General features: G+C 40.6%; 1 protein-coding gene across 10 annotated transcripts in view; it reads right to left on the bottom strand.

The window, feature by feature from the left end:
* atp2b2 (ATPase plasma membrane Ca2+ transporting 2) overlaps nt 1-16,080 on the bottom strand; it is a 249,752-nt gene that overhangs the window by 28,891 nt on the left and 204,781 nt on the right. The gene's annotated exons all lie outside the window — the stretch shown is intronic.

Genomic DNA, 16,080 nt, shown 5'->3' with positions numbered 1-16,080 from the left:
AGTCCAGCTTAAGTAAGCTTAGTGATGGTTCATTTCTGTTGTAAAGAAGTTATTAATTAGTTAAATTATCTATCCTGCCGTTCTGGAGAAAACCGAGATGTTATCGTCCAGCTTAGTTCTCATATAATAGTGTCAATGCAGCAGATCAATAATATAGTTGAATATTAAGTGTATATTAAATTCTGTTCTATTAATGTTTAGGATCATTAAAGGTCACATAACAGTTTCTTTGCAATTCATTTAAGCCGTATCAACAGCTCGGATGCCTAACAGAAGGAGAGCAGGTGATTGTTTACTTTATTATATATATTTTTTTACAGCATGTACAGCACTGTATTAATTTTCCTGTCATTCTGGATTGGATTTTTTATAAATCTCAAACTCAAAATATTAAACTTAATCAGGAACTGCTCTACATACAGACTCCCAATCAAACTTTGATTTGTAGAACTCATTCTAGAGTGTGTATGAACGTTGTTGCATGAACTTGGTAAACTTTAATAATAATCCATTACATTAATATAGCTCTTTTCTCGACACTCAAAACGCTTTACAAATAGAAGGGAGGAATAAACCACTTTACACATTACACAATCTCTTATTGACACTGGGATTTAAAGATTCAAAATGTAACCAATGTTTTAGTTTCTATGGAAATTGTAATATATGTATATAACATGTATCATCTTTTCAAGTATTAGCATGCTGAAGGCTTTTTTTATTATTATTTTTTCTTTCCTATATTTATAACCTCTTTTACACTGATGCATTTTGTCCAAAGTCACTTATAGTAAACTTATTACAAGAACATTCTCCGGGAAGTGCCTGAAATTAAAGGCTCGTTTGCGTTGACAGATTCAATCGCAAGTCACGGCTCTGTTCTTTAAACATCTCTACATGTGATCCAAATTGTCTTTCAAAGGAAAAGTACCTTCTTTAAACCGATTACAGATAAAACTGAAATAATGATTGTCTCTTACATTTGAATGCCTGATAAAGCTTAAAAAACATTTAAAAAAGTAATAATTTCATATCACAAAACCTATTCAAATCTCATTATCTGCAGTTTAATCAAACATGTCTGAATTTTTCTGCAAACAATATCTTGCTAGGATCACATCAGGGAATTTAATTGTATTATCTGTTTATTTATTTATGAGAAGAAATGCTGAATAGAGACCTTGATTATAAATTAACTTTACTAATGTACTTTTCCAGTGTTTCTCATTTCTAGGATCGTGGATCGCTGCATGCTCTTAAAAAGGTTCAGTGGGGTTCAATAACACTCTATAGTGCTATCAACTTCTTGACTCAGTTTTAAATAACCCAATATGCCAAAAAGATTCTATATAAGGAGAAACGTCTTAAATGACTGCATAATACTTTCATGTTAAACCGGTTATTTAGATTTTTTCTAGTGATAAAGTGTGTTTACCAGCTGTTTAATTCATCAAATTGAATTAAAATTGAAAAATCTATTATTTATAGGGGTGTAACGATATCCTCATGTCACGATTCAATGCATATCATGATACTGAACTCACAATACCATATTATTGCCATACTCCAAGACATATGATAAAAGGCTTACAAAAAATTTACATGCTTTAACTCTTTCACTGACTAAGATATATTTAAAATAATGTAGGCCACTTTTTACCGGTAACATCAGACATTTGGCATTATCAGGACCCACAAATATTCCCCTACTGTATTATATTCAGTTTAATGTAGTGCAATAAAACTCTGTAAACTTAAATTTTTTTCCCAACACAGTCATTTTTATTTTGGGTGAACTATACGCAATACATACTGTACTGTCACTATCCACAATACATATTGATGCATTTTTGTATTGCAGTATATTGAGACACGATATATTGTACACATCGAATTATTTAATTAAATCATTTATTTTATATTAATTCATTAAAACTAAATCCATAAAATGATCCCATGATGGGAACCCCTAAACGGATCTGTCTATGAAGCGCCTGACGGACCCTTTAAGCTTTTCTTCTAAGTGCCATTTCTGAGAGCTGTATATGAACTGAGAAATTCAGCAATTTCAGCAAAAAAGAAAAGTTTTTTATTTATGTATTACGAGTTCTTGGCATCAGACAGATGAATGCATTGTCAAGTGACTGGCTTGTTTACACATAAATGGCTTATCGTTACGGTTGTAAAAATCTAAATTATGACTAAAAATGAATTATGTTTCTGCCACAAGAACTTTACTAAGTGTTCATCGGGAGTAGAAATTACATTAAACATGTAAGATATGATCCATATCCACCTTATTCCTGCGCTCCATGACGTAACTTCTGTTAAGCTGTAAACTATCAGAGAAAGGCTCGCTCTATTAACTCTAATTTTAACTGAGTAAAATGAAATGACTATTCTACTCATCTTTCAACCATCAAACACTAAAATGACATTTAAAAGTGTACAAGCATCAACGAGGTACTTTCAACATGAATAACCACAAAAGCGCGATTCTTTCCACAGCAATAACGGTGTTTTAAATATCACTGTAGTAATATACAGTGTATCTGTATGTTCTCTTACGAGAGGTTCTCTCGTACTGCGTAATATCTTACGCTAGGGGAAAACCTCTTTTCCACAAGATATTGAAGCCAAAAATTATCCTTAATTTAGAATTAATGTAAAACGCATTGCAGCAGCATGCAGACATAGGCGAGACAGCTTGCGTGCCTATTGGCTGCCCGGTGGCAACTGCAGCAGCCTATCGAGAGAGGCCCTATGTGACGTCAGATCCAATGGGGGCGCTTCGCTTCGGCCTATAAATATAGCTCGAAGGCTGATACAAACTGATTTTCATCTCTTCAACAAAGCTCACGCATCGTTGGATCCAGAGTGAGAAGCCGCGCCATCTGAGAATAAGCCTTCTGCGAGACGAGCCTCTGCATCTGAAGCCGCTGGCCTTCATCCCGCCGCCTTCAGTCGCTGTACCTGCTCGCTTTCCGGCACCTAATATCCTTTCAAAACTCTGCTGAGTGTGTGTTCGCCACAGCGACTCACATTCTATCTCTGCTAAAAGAGCTAGCGTCTTTGTAAAGATGCCTTCTTCCTGAGGACTCGCCTGGCATCCTTCACCGAGCCTGCACCCTCGCCAGCTGTAGTGCCGCACCGCAAAAAGCACCGCACCCAGCGGGTCCCCGAGCCTTCTCCAGCCCGCGCAAGCTTGCCGGTTCGCCCACCACCTTCGCCCGCTTCTCGACGGACAACGGCCGCCGTCTGCCGCCGGTTCCGCCATTGATGTCGACGAGGCAGCTGTATCTGCGGAGGAGGCCAGCTGCTCTATCCTGGCATCGGACAGCGAGGACTGGGCGAGCTCTGTGGATCTCCCCCCCGCTGCCCGCGCTTCGCCGGGAAAGCGGGCCAGCATCGAGACTGAACTCATGCGTCTGCTCTCACAGGTCTCGGCCTCGAGACAGACTAGCGGCCCACGCCCGAGGCGGTACTCGTGCTTTTAGCCACAGCTGCAGCGGGCGCATGCGAAGCAGACCCAGCTGGAGTAACGAAGATGCTGAGGCCATGAGACCCAGCACTTATACTATAGTGCCGCAGCGGAAGGATTTGATCACAGCGGGCGGTCTGGCCACACTCGATTTCTCTATGGTAGTTTGCGAAGAGAAAGTGAGCGGGGTGAAACCCGTGGGTTTTAACATGTATGTGAGTGAGTGTGGGCGCGGTACAGTGGGTACTTTTCCCCCTGTCCCACATCGAGATGGGGAGCACTGCTCGAGGGCAGACCGTTCTTTGGCCAGTGGTCAGAACGAGAGAAGCTCCTACACATAAACTGTCTGGAAATGATGGCAGTAGACAACGCGCTGAAGCGTATTTGTCCCCAGGTAAAGGGTCACCACGTATTGGTCCGTTCGGACAACATGTCGCTGGTGGCCTACATAAATCGCCAGGGTGGCATCAGGTCCCGAAACCTTCACAGGCTGATGGAATGCCTGCTGATCTGGGCTCAGCACAATCTGCTCTCACTAAGAGCAGCACATGTGCCTGCCTGGTCACCTCAATCTGGGACCAGACAGGCTGTCCAGAAACAATGTTTCAGCAGGAGATGGTCTCTGCATCCACAGACGGTCCTGCTGTTGTGGGAGACATTCGGCAGAGCGCAAGTGGACCTGTTCGCGTCCCAAGAAAACGCTCATTGTCCAAAGTTTTTCTCCAAGAGCACATATGCGCTGGCCTACATCTGGCCCCGCTGCCCACTCTATGCTTTTCCCCCCGTCTCGCTCCTGCCTCAGGTGTTGGACCGAATCAGGGAAAACGGATGCTCAGTGCTGCTTGTGGCTTCGCTCTGGAAAAACCAGGCCTGGTTTCCAGTTCTGATGCAGCTGACCAGCACTGCCCCATGGCCAATACCGTTGAGGAAAGACCTCCTCTCCCAGGCAAAGGGCTCGATTTGGCATCCTCGCCCGGAACTGTGGTCCCTACATGCGTGGGCCATCAACGGGTACCCGTTAACCTCCCGGAGGGAGTGTTAAACACGATCATGCAGGCTAGAGCACTATCCACTAGACGACTCTACTCCTCAAAATGGTCTGTGTTTTCTGGCTGGTGCAAAGCTCAAGGCTTTTCACCCCCAGACTGTGGAGTTACGGAAGTACTCTCCTTCCTTCAAGAGCTATTGGACAAGGGCAGAACCCCATCCACGCTCAAGGTTTATGTGGCGGCCATAGCAGCGTTTACTAAACCAGCCACTGGCCAGTCACTGGGGAAGGACAATCCGGTCATCCGCTTCCTTAAGGGAGCTAAGAGGCTAAACCCTCCCTGACCCCCTTCAGTCCCCATGTGGGACCTTTCTACGGTGTTGAAAGGTGCCCCGTTCGAGCCAATCCATCTGTCAGACATGAAACATTTGTCGTTCAAGACAGCGTTTCTGGTGGCACTCGCTTCAGTGAAGCGCGTAGGGGATTTACAAGCGCTCTCAGTAAGCGCGACGTGTATGGAGTTTGGGCCAAATGACTCGAAAATCATACTCAAACCCAGGCACGGATACGTGCCTAAGTCCCTCAACACACCATTCAGGGCTCAGGTTATCTCCCTGTCTGCCCTGCCGGTGTACAATGCGGAAGAGGATGCGGGCTTCCTTTGCCCTGTCAGGGCATTAAGAGCTTACGTGTCCCGCTCGTCTGTTTTCAGACAGACTGAACAGCTCTTCGTTTCATTCAGTGGACGTGCCAAATGGTTGGCTGCTTCGAAACAGAGCCTATCCAGGTGGACAGTTTATGCCATAGCGTTGGCTTACACCTCTAAAGGCCTGCAGTGTCCTTTGGGTGTCAGAGCGCACTCCATGAGAGGCATGGCCTCGTCATGGGCGTGGTCTATCGGGATAACCTTGCAGGATATATGTATGGCGGCTGGCTGGACCTCGCCGTCTACAAGGTTTTATAACCTAGAGGTACCCGCCTTACAGGCTAAACTACTTTCGGTCTGAAAATCAGTATTGGCTGCCCCGTTGCTTCGGCTCAGAATACCGGAACTGCTTGAGCATCGCTCGCTGATCGATAAAATTACCCCAGGGGCATTTAATAAGACCTTGCCTTAATAAGACCTTGCCTTGCCTTGCCTTGCCTTGCCTTGATATAGTTAGCTACTTGAGGATGCTACTAGTGGAGAATGACGCTTCTAGCCTCTCTTCTCAGAATCTCTGTGAGTCCCTGGTGATTATACACTATATGTGCCCCGGGCACCTGCCTTTGGGACTTTGGTGTGGATCCTGGCGCGCATGGCGTTGTACATAGTGTTCCCCTAGCGTAAGATATTACGCAGTACGAGAGAACCTCTCGAAAGAGAACGTACTCAGTTACTAATGTAACCTCGGTTCTCTCTAGAAGAGGGAATGAGTACTGCGTATCTTTGCCGTGCCTGCAACACGCTGGTTCACTTCAGTGATGAAAATCAGTTTGTATCAGCCTTCGAGCTATATTTATATGCCCAGACCACGCCCGTTTCGGCGGGACGTGACGTAGCGGGCGCGAAGGCTGCTGCAGTTGCCGAAGGGCAGCCAATAGGGACGCAAGCCGTCTCACCTATGTCTGCATGCTGCTGCAATGTGTTTTACATTAATTCAAAATTAAGGATAATTTTTGGTTTCAATATCTTGTGGAAAAGAGGTTTTCCCCTAGCGTAAGATATTACGCAGTACTTGTTCCCTCTTCTAGAGAGAACCAAGGTTACGTTAGTAACCGAGTACGATTTCACATATGTTGCCTTGATCAAAAACGTTCATTTACTTCAGCATTGCGTGACACGACTTCAAAGTCATTTCCGTAATTTTGACTGAAAATAAATTGTATTTACCTGTGAAAACACCTGGATTTGAGGAGAAAAACGAGAGATTTTTCGTGCATTCCAGTGAATTATTAATGGGATATATCAGAAATGTAATCGGGAGAACAGACCACAAATGTGCAATACAGTATATACATTGACATTTTTTAATACTATTACAGCAGAATGCAAAGGGGAAAAAATATCACGCGGAAAATAACTCTTGCCACAGTAGATATTCTTGTTATTGTCACATTAAAATACCAAGTGTTACATTATTATTATGATGTCTGAAAACAAAACATGAAGGAAAATTGACAGCTCATTCAGTCAAAATGACGGATAAGCTTTATGTATTATTATTAGTATTATTAGTATTATTAATTCCTTATTCCAGACCCTTAGGTCCATATCACAAAGTAAAGAAACAAAAAGAAAAGAATAAAATACAAACACAGATTTGTATACAACAAACAATATTTAAGAACATACAAACTTGAGTTCCAGTGCTTCCAGAACCAGGAGGAATACCTTGCATCACTTAATGTAGGATCATTTAAGACAATTATGATTGTAGTTTTTGAATCACCCAATCGACACATGAAATTACACATATAACTCCTCAACACAGCATGCAACGTAGGAACATCACTAGATACGAACATTTGGCTTGCACTTGTCCACCTTGGAAGTTTAAGCAAAATTCTTAATGCATCATTAAATGCCACCAGAAGCTTTTACATTTTAGCTTTACTATATCTACACTATAGATGTGCCGTGTAAAATGGCGTACAGTAAGCTCTAAAAAGTGCTATTTTAACATCGCCTGTGAAATTTGTTACGCAACCTTATGATTTGAAACGATTCGTTTCAGTCTTTTTGAATGGAAGTTCCCCGAACCGGAAGTGCCACCCATAATTCAAAACGCAGTAAGATCTTCAGGAATATGGTGGATAATATCTCATATTTGCTCACCTGGGTCATTCAAAACTGCTCATGCGTTTGATGCGGATTTCATAGCACCTTCAGAGCGGGTCTGGCACTGAATGCTCTTCTGAACAGCTGTCCTCTCCCTGGTCAACACACACTCCTATGAACCACGACATATGGCAAAACATGCACTGGCAGCAAATACTTCCTCTTTACAGCCCCATTCGTCTCCTGATCTCCACACGGGCCCTCGCTCTATTCTCCTTCTCACTGCAGGGCCACCAGTCTCTCCTAGAAGGTCATTTTCATATCACCTCTTTGATTTCCCAGTGTTCTCTATCCTGACAGGCCGTGAGAGGAGCGCTTGCCAAAGCTGTCTGGCTTAAAGGGATAGTTTACCCAAAACTGAAAATTAGCCCATGATTTACTCGCCCTCAAGTTATCCTGTATATAACATTCATCTTTCAGACGAATACAATCAGAGTTATATTAGAAAATGTCCTGGCTCTTACAAGCTTTATAATGGCAGTGAATGGATTTATATATATTTTTAAGTCCATCAAAGTGCCTCTATCCATGATAAAAATGCATCTATCCATCATAAAAGTGCATCTATCCATCATAAAAGTACATATCCATCGTAAAAGTGCATCTATCCATTATAAAAGTGCATCTGTCCATCATAAAAGTGCATCTATCCATGATAAAAGTGCATCTGTCCATCATAAAAGTGTATCTATCCATCCATCATAAAAGTGCATCTATCCATCATAAAAGTACATATCCATCATAAAAGTACATATCCATCATAAAAGTACATCTGTCCATCATAAAAGTACATCTGTCCATCATAAAAGTGCATCTATCCATCATAAAAGTGCATCTATCTATCCATCATAAAAGTGCATCTTTCCATCATAAAAGTACATATCCATCATAAAAGCGCATCTGTCCATCATAAAAGGGCATCTATCTATCAATCATAAAGTGCATCTATCTGTCCATCATAAAAGTGCATCTATCCATCATAAAAGTGCATCTGTCCATCATAAAAGTGCATCTATCCATCATAAAAGTGCATCTATCCATCATAAAAGTGCATCTATCTATCCATCATAAAAGTGCATCTGTCCATCATAAAAGTACATATCCATCATAAAAGTACATCTGTCCATCATAAAAGTGCATCTGTCCATCATAAAAGTGCATCTGTCCATCATAAAAGTGCATCTATCATCATAAAAGTGCATCTATCATCATAAAAGTGCATCTATCCATCATAAAAGTGCATCTATCCATCATATAAGTGCATCTATCCATCATAAAAGTGCATCTGTCCATCATAAAAGTGCATCTGTCCATCATAAAAGTGCATCTGTCCATCATAAAAGTGCATCTATCCATCATAAAAGTACATCTGTCCATCATAAAAGTGCATCTGTCCATCATAAAAGTACAAATCCATCATAAAAGTACATCTGTCCATCATAAAAGTGCATCTGTCCATCATAAAAGCGCATCTATTCATGATAAAAGTGCATCTGTCCATCATAAAAGTGCATCTATCCATCATAAAAGTGCATCTATCCATCATAAAAGTACATATCCATCATAAAAGTGCATCTGTCCATAATAAAAGTGCATCTGTCCATCATAAAAGTGCATCTGTCCATCATAAAAGTGCATCTGTCCATCATAAATGTGCTCCACAGGCTCCGGGGGTGAAGCGATGCGTTCGTGTAAGAAAATATCCATATTTAAAACTTTATCGAGTAAAATAAATAGTTTCCGGCAGACGGCCATACGTTAGTCGAGTTTTTAGGTGAACTGTCCCTTTAAATGAATGAGTGGCAGGCCGAGGAGTCGGAGAGGCTTTGGCAGAGTCTCTGAACACATGGAGCGGCTGCAGCCGGACAAACACTTGCCCAAAATGAGTCACAACGTATCAAACACGAGACAGCAAGATATTTCACCTTGTCACGGGCACGGAGAAAGAAATGCTCCCAAAATAGCATTTGACTAGTAGCCGGCATTTTGTCTAAGCATATCCCTTAAAAAAAAACATGGTTCATGATAATATATACTAGGGACAGCCAACAAAAATATACCTGAAACGCACTAAGGGCCATATTTTAAAGATTTAAACGATGGTCTAAAGCGCACGGATCAAGTGCACTCAGTGCGAGTCCGAATACACTTTAGCTTGTTGAACGACTGGAGAAATGGTCTAAAAGGGTTTCTCTATTCTCTTAATGAGTGATGGGTGTGTGTTGTCTCTATTCTCTTAATGAGTGATGGGTGTGTGTTGTCTCTATTCTCTTAATGAGTGATGGGTGTGTTTTGTCTCTATTCTCTTAATGAGTGATGGGTGTGTGTTGTCTCTATACTCTTAATGAGTGATGGGTGTGTTTTGTCTCTATTCTCTTGATGAGTGATGGGTGTGTTTTGTCTCTATTCTATTAATGAGTGATGGGTGTGTTTTGTCTCTATTCTCTTAATGAGTGATGGGTGTGTGTTGTCTCTATTCTCTTAATGAGTGATGGGTGTGTGTTGTCTCTATTCTCTTAATGAGTGATGGGTGTGTTTTGTCTCTATTCTCTTAATGAGTGATGGGTGTGTTCTGTCTCTATTCTCTTAATGAGTGATGGGTGTGTGTTGTCTCTATTCTCTTAATGAGTGATGGGTGTGTGTTGTCTCTATTCTCTTAATGAGTGATAGGTGTGTTCTGTCTCTATTCTCTTAATGAGTGATGGGTGTGTTCTGTCTCTATTCTCTTAATGAGTGATGGGTGTGTTTTGTCTCTATTCTCTTCATGAGTGATGGGTGTGTTTTGTCTCTATTCTCTTAATGAGTGATGGGTGTGTTTTGTCTCTATTCTCTTAATGAGTGATGGGTGTGTTTTGTCTCTATTCTCTTAATGAGTGATGGGTGTGTTTTGTCTCTATTCTCTTCATGAGTGATGGGTGTGTTTTGTCTCTATTCTCTTAATGAGTGATGGGTGTGTTTGTCTCTATTCTCTTAATGAGTGATGGGTGTGTTTTGTCTCTATTCTCTTAATCAGTGATGGGTGTGTTTTGTCTCTATTCTCTTAATGAGTGAGGGGTGTGTTTTGTCTCTATTCTCTTAATGAGTGATGGGTGTGTTTTGTCTCTATTCTCTTAATGAGTGATGGGTGTGTTTTGTCTCTATTCTCTTCATGAGTGATGGGTGTGTTTTGTCTCTATTCTCTTAATGAGTGATGGGTGTGTTTTGTCTCTATTCTCTTAATGAGTGATGGGTGTGTTTTGTCTCTATTCTCTTAATGAGTGATGGGTGTGTTTTGTCTCTTTTCTCTCAATGAGTGATGGGTGTGTGTTGTCTCTATTCTCTTAATGAGTGATGGGTGTGTTTTGTCTCTATTCTCTTAATGAGTGATGGGTGTGTTTTGTCTCTATACTCTTAATGAGTGATGGGTGTGTTTTGTCTCTATACTCTTAATGAGTGATGGGTGTGTTTTGTCTCTATACTCTTAATGAGTGATGGGTGTGTTTTGTCTCTATACTCTTAATGAGTGATGGGTGTGTTTTGTCTCTATTCTCTTAATGAGTGATGGGTGTGTTTGTCTCTATTCTCTCAGTGAGTGATGGGTGTGTGTTGTCTCTATTCTCTTAATGAGTGATGGGTGTGTTTTGTCTCTATTCTCTTAATGAGTGATGGGTGTGTTTTGTCTCTATTCTCTTAATGAGTGATGGGTGTGTTTTGTCTCTATTCTCTTAATGAGTGATGGGTGTGTTTTGTCTCTATTCTCTCAATGAGTGATGGGTGTGTGTTGTCTCTATTCTCTTAATGAGTGATGGGTGTGTTTTGTCTCTATTCTCTTAATGAGTGATGGGTGTGTTTGTCTCTATTCTCTCAGTGAGTGATGGGTGTGTGTTGTCTCTATTCTCTTAATGAGTGATGGGTGTGTTTTGTCTCTATTCTCTTAATGAGTGATGGGTGTGTTTGTCTCTATTCTCTCAGTGAGTGATGGGTGTGTTTTGTCTCTATACTCTTAATGAGTGATGGGTGTGTTTTGTCTCTATTCTCTTAATGAGTGATGGGTGTGTTTTGTCTCTTTTCTCTCAATGAGTGATGGGTGTGTTTTGTCTCTATTCTCTTAATGAGTGATGGGTGTGTTTCGTCTCTATTCTCTTAATGAGTGATGGGTGTGTTTTGTCTCTATTCTCTTAATGAGTGATGGGTGTGTTTGTCTCTATTCTCTCAGTGAGTGATGGGTGTGTTTTGTCTCTATACTCTTAATGAGTGATGGGTGTGTTTTGTCTCTATTCTCTTAATGAGTGATGGGTGTGTTTCGTCTCTATTCTCTTAATGAGTGATGGGTGTGTTTTGTCTCTTTTCTCTCAATGAGTGATGGGTGTGTTTTGTCTCTATTCTCTTAATGAGTAATGGGTGTGTTTCGTCTCTATTCTCTTAATGAGTGATGGGTGTGTTTTGTCTCTATTCTCTTAATGAGTGATGGGTGTGTTTTGTCTCTATTCTCTTAATGAGTGATGGGTGTGTTTTGTCTCTATTCTCTTAATGAGTGATGGGTGTGTTTTGTCTCTATTCTCTCAATGAGTGATGGGTGTGTGTTGTCTCTATTCTCTTAATGAGTGATGGGTGTGTTTTGTCTCTATTCTCTTAATGAGTGATGGGTGTGTTTGTCTCTATTCTCTCAGTGAGTGATGGGTGTGTGTTGTCTCTATTCTCTTAATGAGTGATGGGTGTGTTTTGTCTCTATTCTCTTAATGAGTGATGGGTGTGTTTGTCTCTATTCTCTCAGTGAGTGATGGGTGTGTTTTGTCTCTATACTCTTAATGAGTGATGGGTGTGTTTTGTCTCTATTCTCTTAATGAGTGATGGGTGTGTTTTGTCTCTTTTCTCTCAATGAGTGATGGGTGTGTTTTGTCTCTATTCTCTTAATGAGTGATGGGTGTGTTTTGTCTCTATACTCTTAATGAGTGATGGGTGTGTTTTGTCTCTATACTCTTAATGAGTGATGGGTGTGTTTTGTCTCTATTCTCTTAATGAGTGATGGGTGTGTTTGTCTCTATTCTCTCAGTGAGTGATGGGTGTGTGTTGTCTCTATTCTCTTAATGAGTGATGGGTGTGTTTTGTCTCTATTCTCTTAATGAGTGATGGGTGTGTTTTGTCTCTATTCTCTTAATGAGTGATGGGTGTGTGTTGTCTCCATTCTCTTAATGAGTGATGGGTGTGTTTTGTCTCTATTCTCTTAATGAGTGATGGGTGTGTGTTGTCTCTATTCTCTTAATGAGTGATGGGTGTGTTTTGTCTCTATTCTCTTAATGAGTGATGGGTGTGTTTTGTCTCTATTCTCTTAATGAGTGATGGGTTTGTTTTGTCTCTATTCTCTTAATGAGTGATGGGTGGGTTTTGTCTCTATTCTCTTAATGAGTGATGGGTGTGTTTTGTCTCTATTATCTTAATGAGTGATGGGTGTGTTTTGTCTCTATTCTCTTAATGAGTGATGGGTGTGTGTTGTCTCTATTCTCTTAATGAGTGATGGGTGTGTGTTGTCTCTATTCTCTTAATGAGTGATGGGTGTGTGTTGTCTCTATTCTCTTCATGAGTGATGGGTGTGTGTTGTCTCTATTCTCTTAATGAGTGATGGGTGTGTGATGTCTCTATTCTCTTAATGAGTGATGGGTGTGTTTTGTCTCTATTCTCTTAATGAGTGATGGGTGTGTTTTGTCTCTATTCTCTTAATGAGTGATGGGTGTGTTTTGTCTCTATTCTCTTCATGAGTGATGGGTGTGTTTTGTCTCTATTCTCTTAATGAGTGAGGGGTGTGTTTTGTCTCTATACTCTTAATGAGTGATGGGTGTGTTTTGTCTCTATACTCTTAATGAGTGATGGGTGTGTTTTGTCTCTATTCTCTTAATGAGTGATGGGTGTGTTTTGTCTCTATTCTCTTAATGAGTGATGGGTGTGTTTTGTCTCTATTCTCTTAATGAGTGATGGGTGTGTTTTGTCTCTATTCTCTTAATGAGTGATGGGTGTGTGTTGTCTCTATTCTCTTAATGAGTGATGGGTGTGTTTTGTCTCTATTCTCTTCATGAGTGATGGGTGTGTTTTGTCTCTATTCTCTTAATGAGTGAGGGGTGTGTTTTGTCTCTATACTCTTAATGAGTGATGGGTGTGTTTTGTCTCTATACTCTTAATGAGTGATGGGTGTGTTTTGTCTCTATTCTCTTAATGAGTGATGGGTGTGTTTTGTCTCTATTCTCTTAATGAGTGATGGGTGTGTTTTGTCTCTATTCTCTTAATGAGTGATGGGTTTGTTTTGTCTCTATTCTCTTAATGAGTGATGGGTGTGTTTTGTCTCTATTCTCATAATGAGTGATGGGTGTGTTTTGTCTCTATTCTCTTAATGAGTGATGGGTGTGTTTTGTCTCTATTCTCTTAATGAGTGATGGGTGTGTTTTGTCTCTATTCTCTTAATGAGTGATGGGTGTGTTTTGTCTCTATTCTCTTAATGAGTGATGGGTGTGTTTTGTCTCTATTCTCCATTCTATCCTCATATTACTAAAACACTCTTTAAATAACAAAAAAAATACTGCACCATTGACTTTAGACCAGGTTTCAGTTGGTCAATGGCTCAGTTTATTTCAGTTCCTCAAAATAGCAACGCTATACAAGCTTGATAAAAATTATCATTCTAGAAGAAAATTTCAAATGGCACTTAGAGGCTTTTGCATCTGAACTCTTCATATCATCAAAAAGTTGATTTAATTCAGTAATTCCATTCAAAAAGTTAAATTTGGATATTATATTCATTCATTACACACAGACTGATATATTTCAAGTGTTCATTCCTTTTAATGTTGATGATTATAACTGACAACTAATGAAAACCCCAAAATCAGTATCTCAGAAAATTTGAATATTTTGAAAAGGTTCAATATTGAAGACACCTGGTGCCACACTCTAATCAGCTAATTAACTCAAAACACCTGCAAAGGACTTTAAATGGTCTCTCAGTCTAGTTCTGTAGGCTACACAATCATGGGGAAGACTGCTGACTTGACAGCTGTCCAAAAGACGACCATTGACATCTTGCACAAGGAGGGCAAGACACAAAAGGTCATTGCTAAAGAGGCTGGCTGTTCACATAGCTCTGTGTCCAAGCACATTAATAGAGAGGTGAAGGGAAGGAAAAGATGTGGTAGAAAAAAGTGTACAAGCAATAGGGACAACCGCACCCTGGGGAGGATTGTGAAACAAAACCCATTCAAAAATGTGGGGGAGATTCACAAAGAGTGGACTGCAGCTGGAGTCAGTGCTTCAAGAACCACCACACACAGACATATGCAAGACACAGGTTTCAGCTGTCGCATTCCTTGTGTCAAGCCACTCTGGAACAAGACACAGCGTCAGAAGCATCTCGGCTGGGCTAAAGACAAAAAGGACTGGACTGCTGCTGAGTGGTCCAAAGTTCTGTTCTCTGATGAAAGTAAATTTTGCATTTACTTTGGAAATCAAGGTCCCAGAGTCTGGAGGAAGAGAGGAGAGGCACAGAATCCACGTGCTTGAAGTCCAGTGTAAAGTTTCCACAGTCAGTGATGGTTTGGGGTGCCATGCCATCTGCTGGTGTTGGTCCACTGTGTTTTCTGAGGTCCAAGGTCAATGCAGCCGTCTACCAGGAAGTTTAAGAGCACTTCATGCTTCCTGCTGCTGACCAACTTTATGGACATGTAATTTCATTTTCCAACAGGACTTGGCACCTGAACACAGTGCCAAAGCAACCAGTACCTGGTTTAAGGACCATGGTATCCCTGTTCTTAATTGGCCAGCAAACTCGCTGGACCTTAACCCTATAGAAAATCTATGGGGTATTGTGAAGAGGAAGATGCGATACGCCAGGCCCAACAATGCAGAAGAGCTGAAGGCCACTATCAGAGCAACCTGGGCTTCCATAACACCTGAGCAGTGCCACAGACTGATCGACTCCATGCCACGCCGCATTGCTGCAGTAATTCAGGCAAAAGGAGCCCCAACTAAGTATTGATTGCTGTACATGCTCATACTTTTCATGTTCATACTTTTCAGTTGGCCAACATTTCTAAAAATCCTTTTTTTGTATTGGTCTTAAGTAATATTCTAATTTTTGGAGATACTAAATTTGGGATTTTCATTAGTTGTCAGTTTTAATCATCACAATTAAATGAAATAAACATTTGAAATATATCAGTCTGTGTAATGAATGAATATAATATCCAAATTTCACTTTTTGAATGGAATTACTAAAATAAATCAACTTTTTGATGATATTCTAATTATATGACCAGCACCTGTATTCACAAAGTTATCATCGAAGCTCTCTCTTTTTTGTAGTAGATCATTAAACCATTATTCTGGCTCAGAAGACTGTCTGAAATCAGTTTAGGGAGGAATCTGAATGCACAAACAATGCCTGTAAAGTTATTGCCTGAGGCAACAAGTCAGATTTCAGATGCCATGGGATCTAATGACCACAGAGAGTCAACAGTGGAAGACGAGAGAGGACCAGGTCTGGGACTTTATGTCATTTTATTATATTTATATGCGGCTGTCATCCGTGACGGGCTGCTGCTTACTTCCCCTTTGTTGTTCATGTTAATTTTGTCATTAAAGTTACATTGATGGTTTGCCGGTTTCTGCTTCATTCTTCCCTGAATTTGAACATTGTTACAATGTTGATCCAGGATATATGTCTTACCACAGTACTGAATTATGACCATATTCATGTGTAACATTTTATTGCAGATAACAGGCATTTGAATCTTATTCATACAGTCGTTCATCATCTAGATGACAGAA

This window comes from Siphateles boraxobius, unplaced genomic scaffold (genome assembly GCF_051911475.1).
Source record: "Siphateles boraxobius isolate OS27281-9 unplaced genomic scaffold, OSU_SipBor_1 5, whole genome shotgun sequence".
In the NCBI taxonomy this organism is placed as follows: Eukaryota; Metazoa; Chordata; class Actinopteri; order Cypriniformes; family Leuciscidae; genus Siphateles; species Siphateles boraxobius.
Note: the sequence above shows the minus strand (reverse complement) of the source record. Positions and strands in the feature narration are given on the sequence as shown.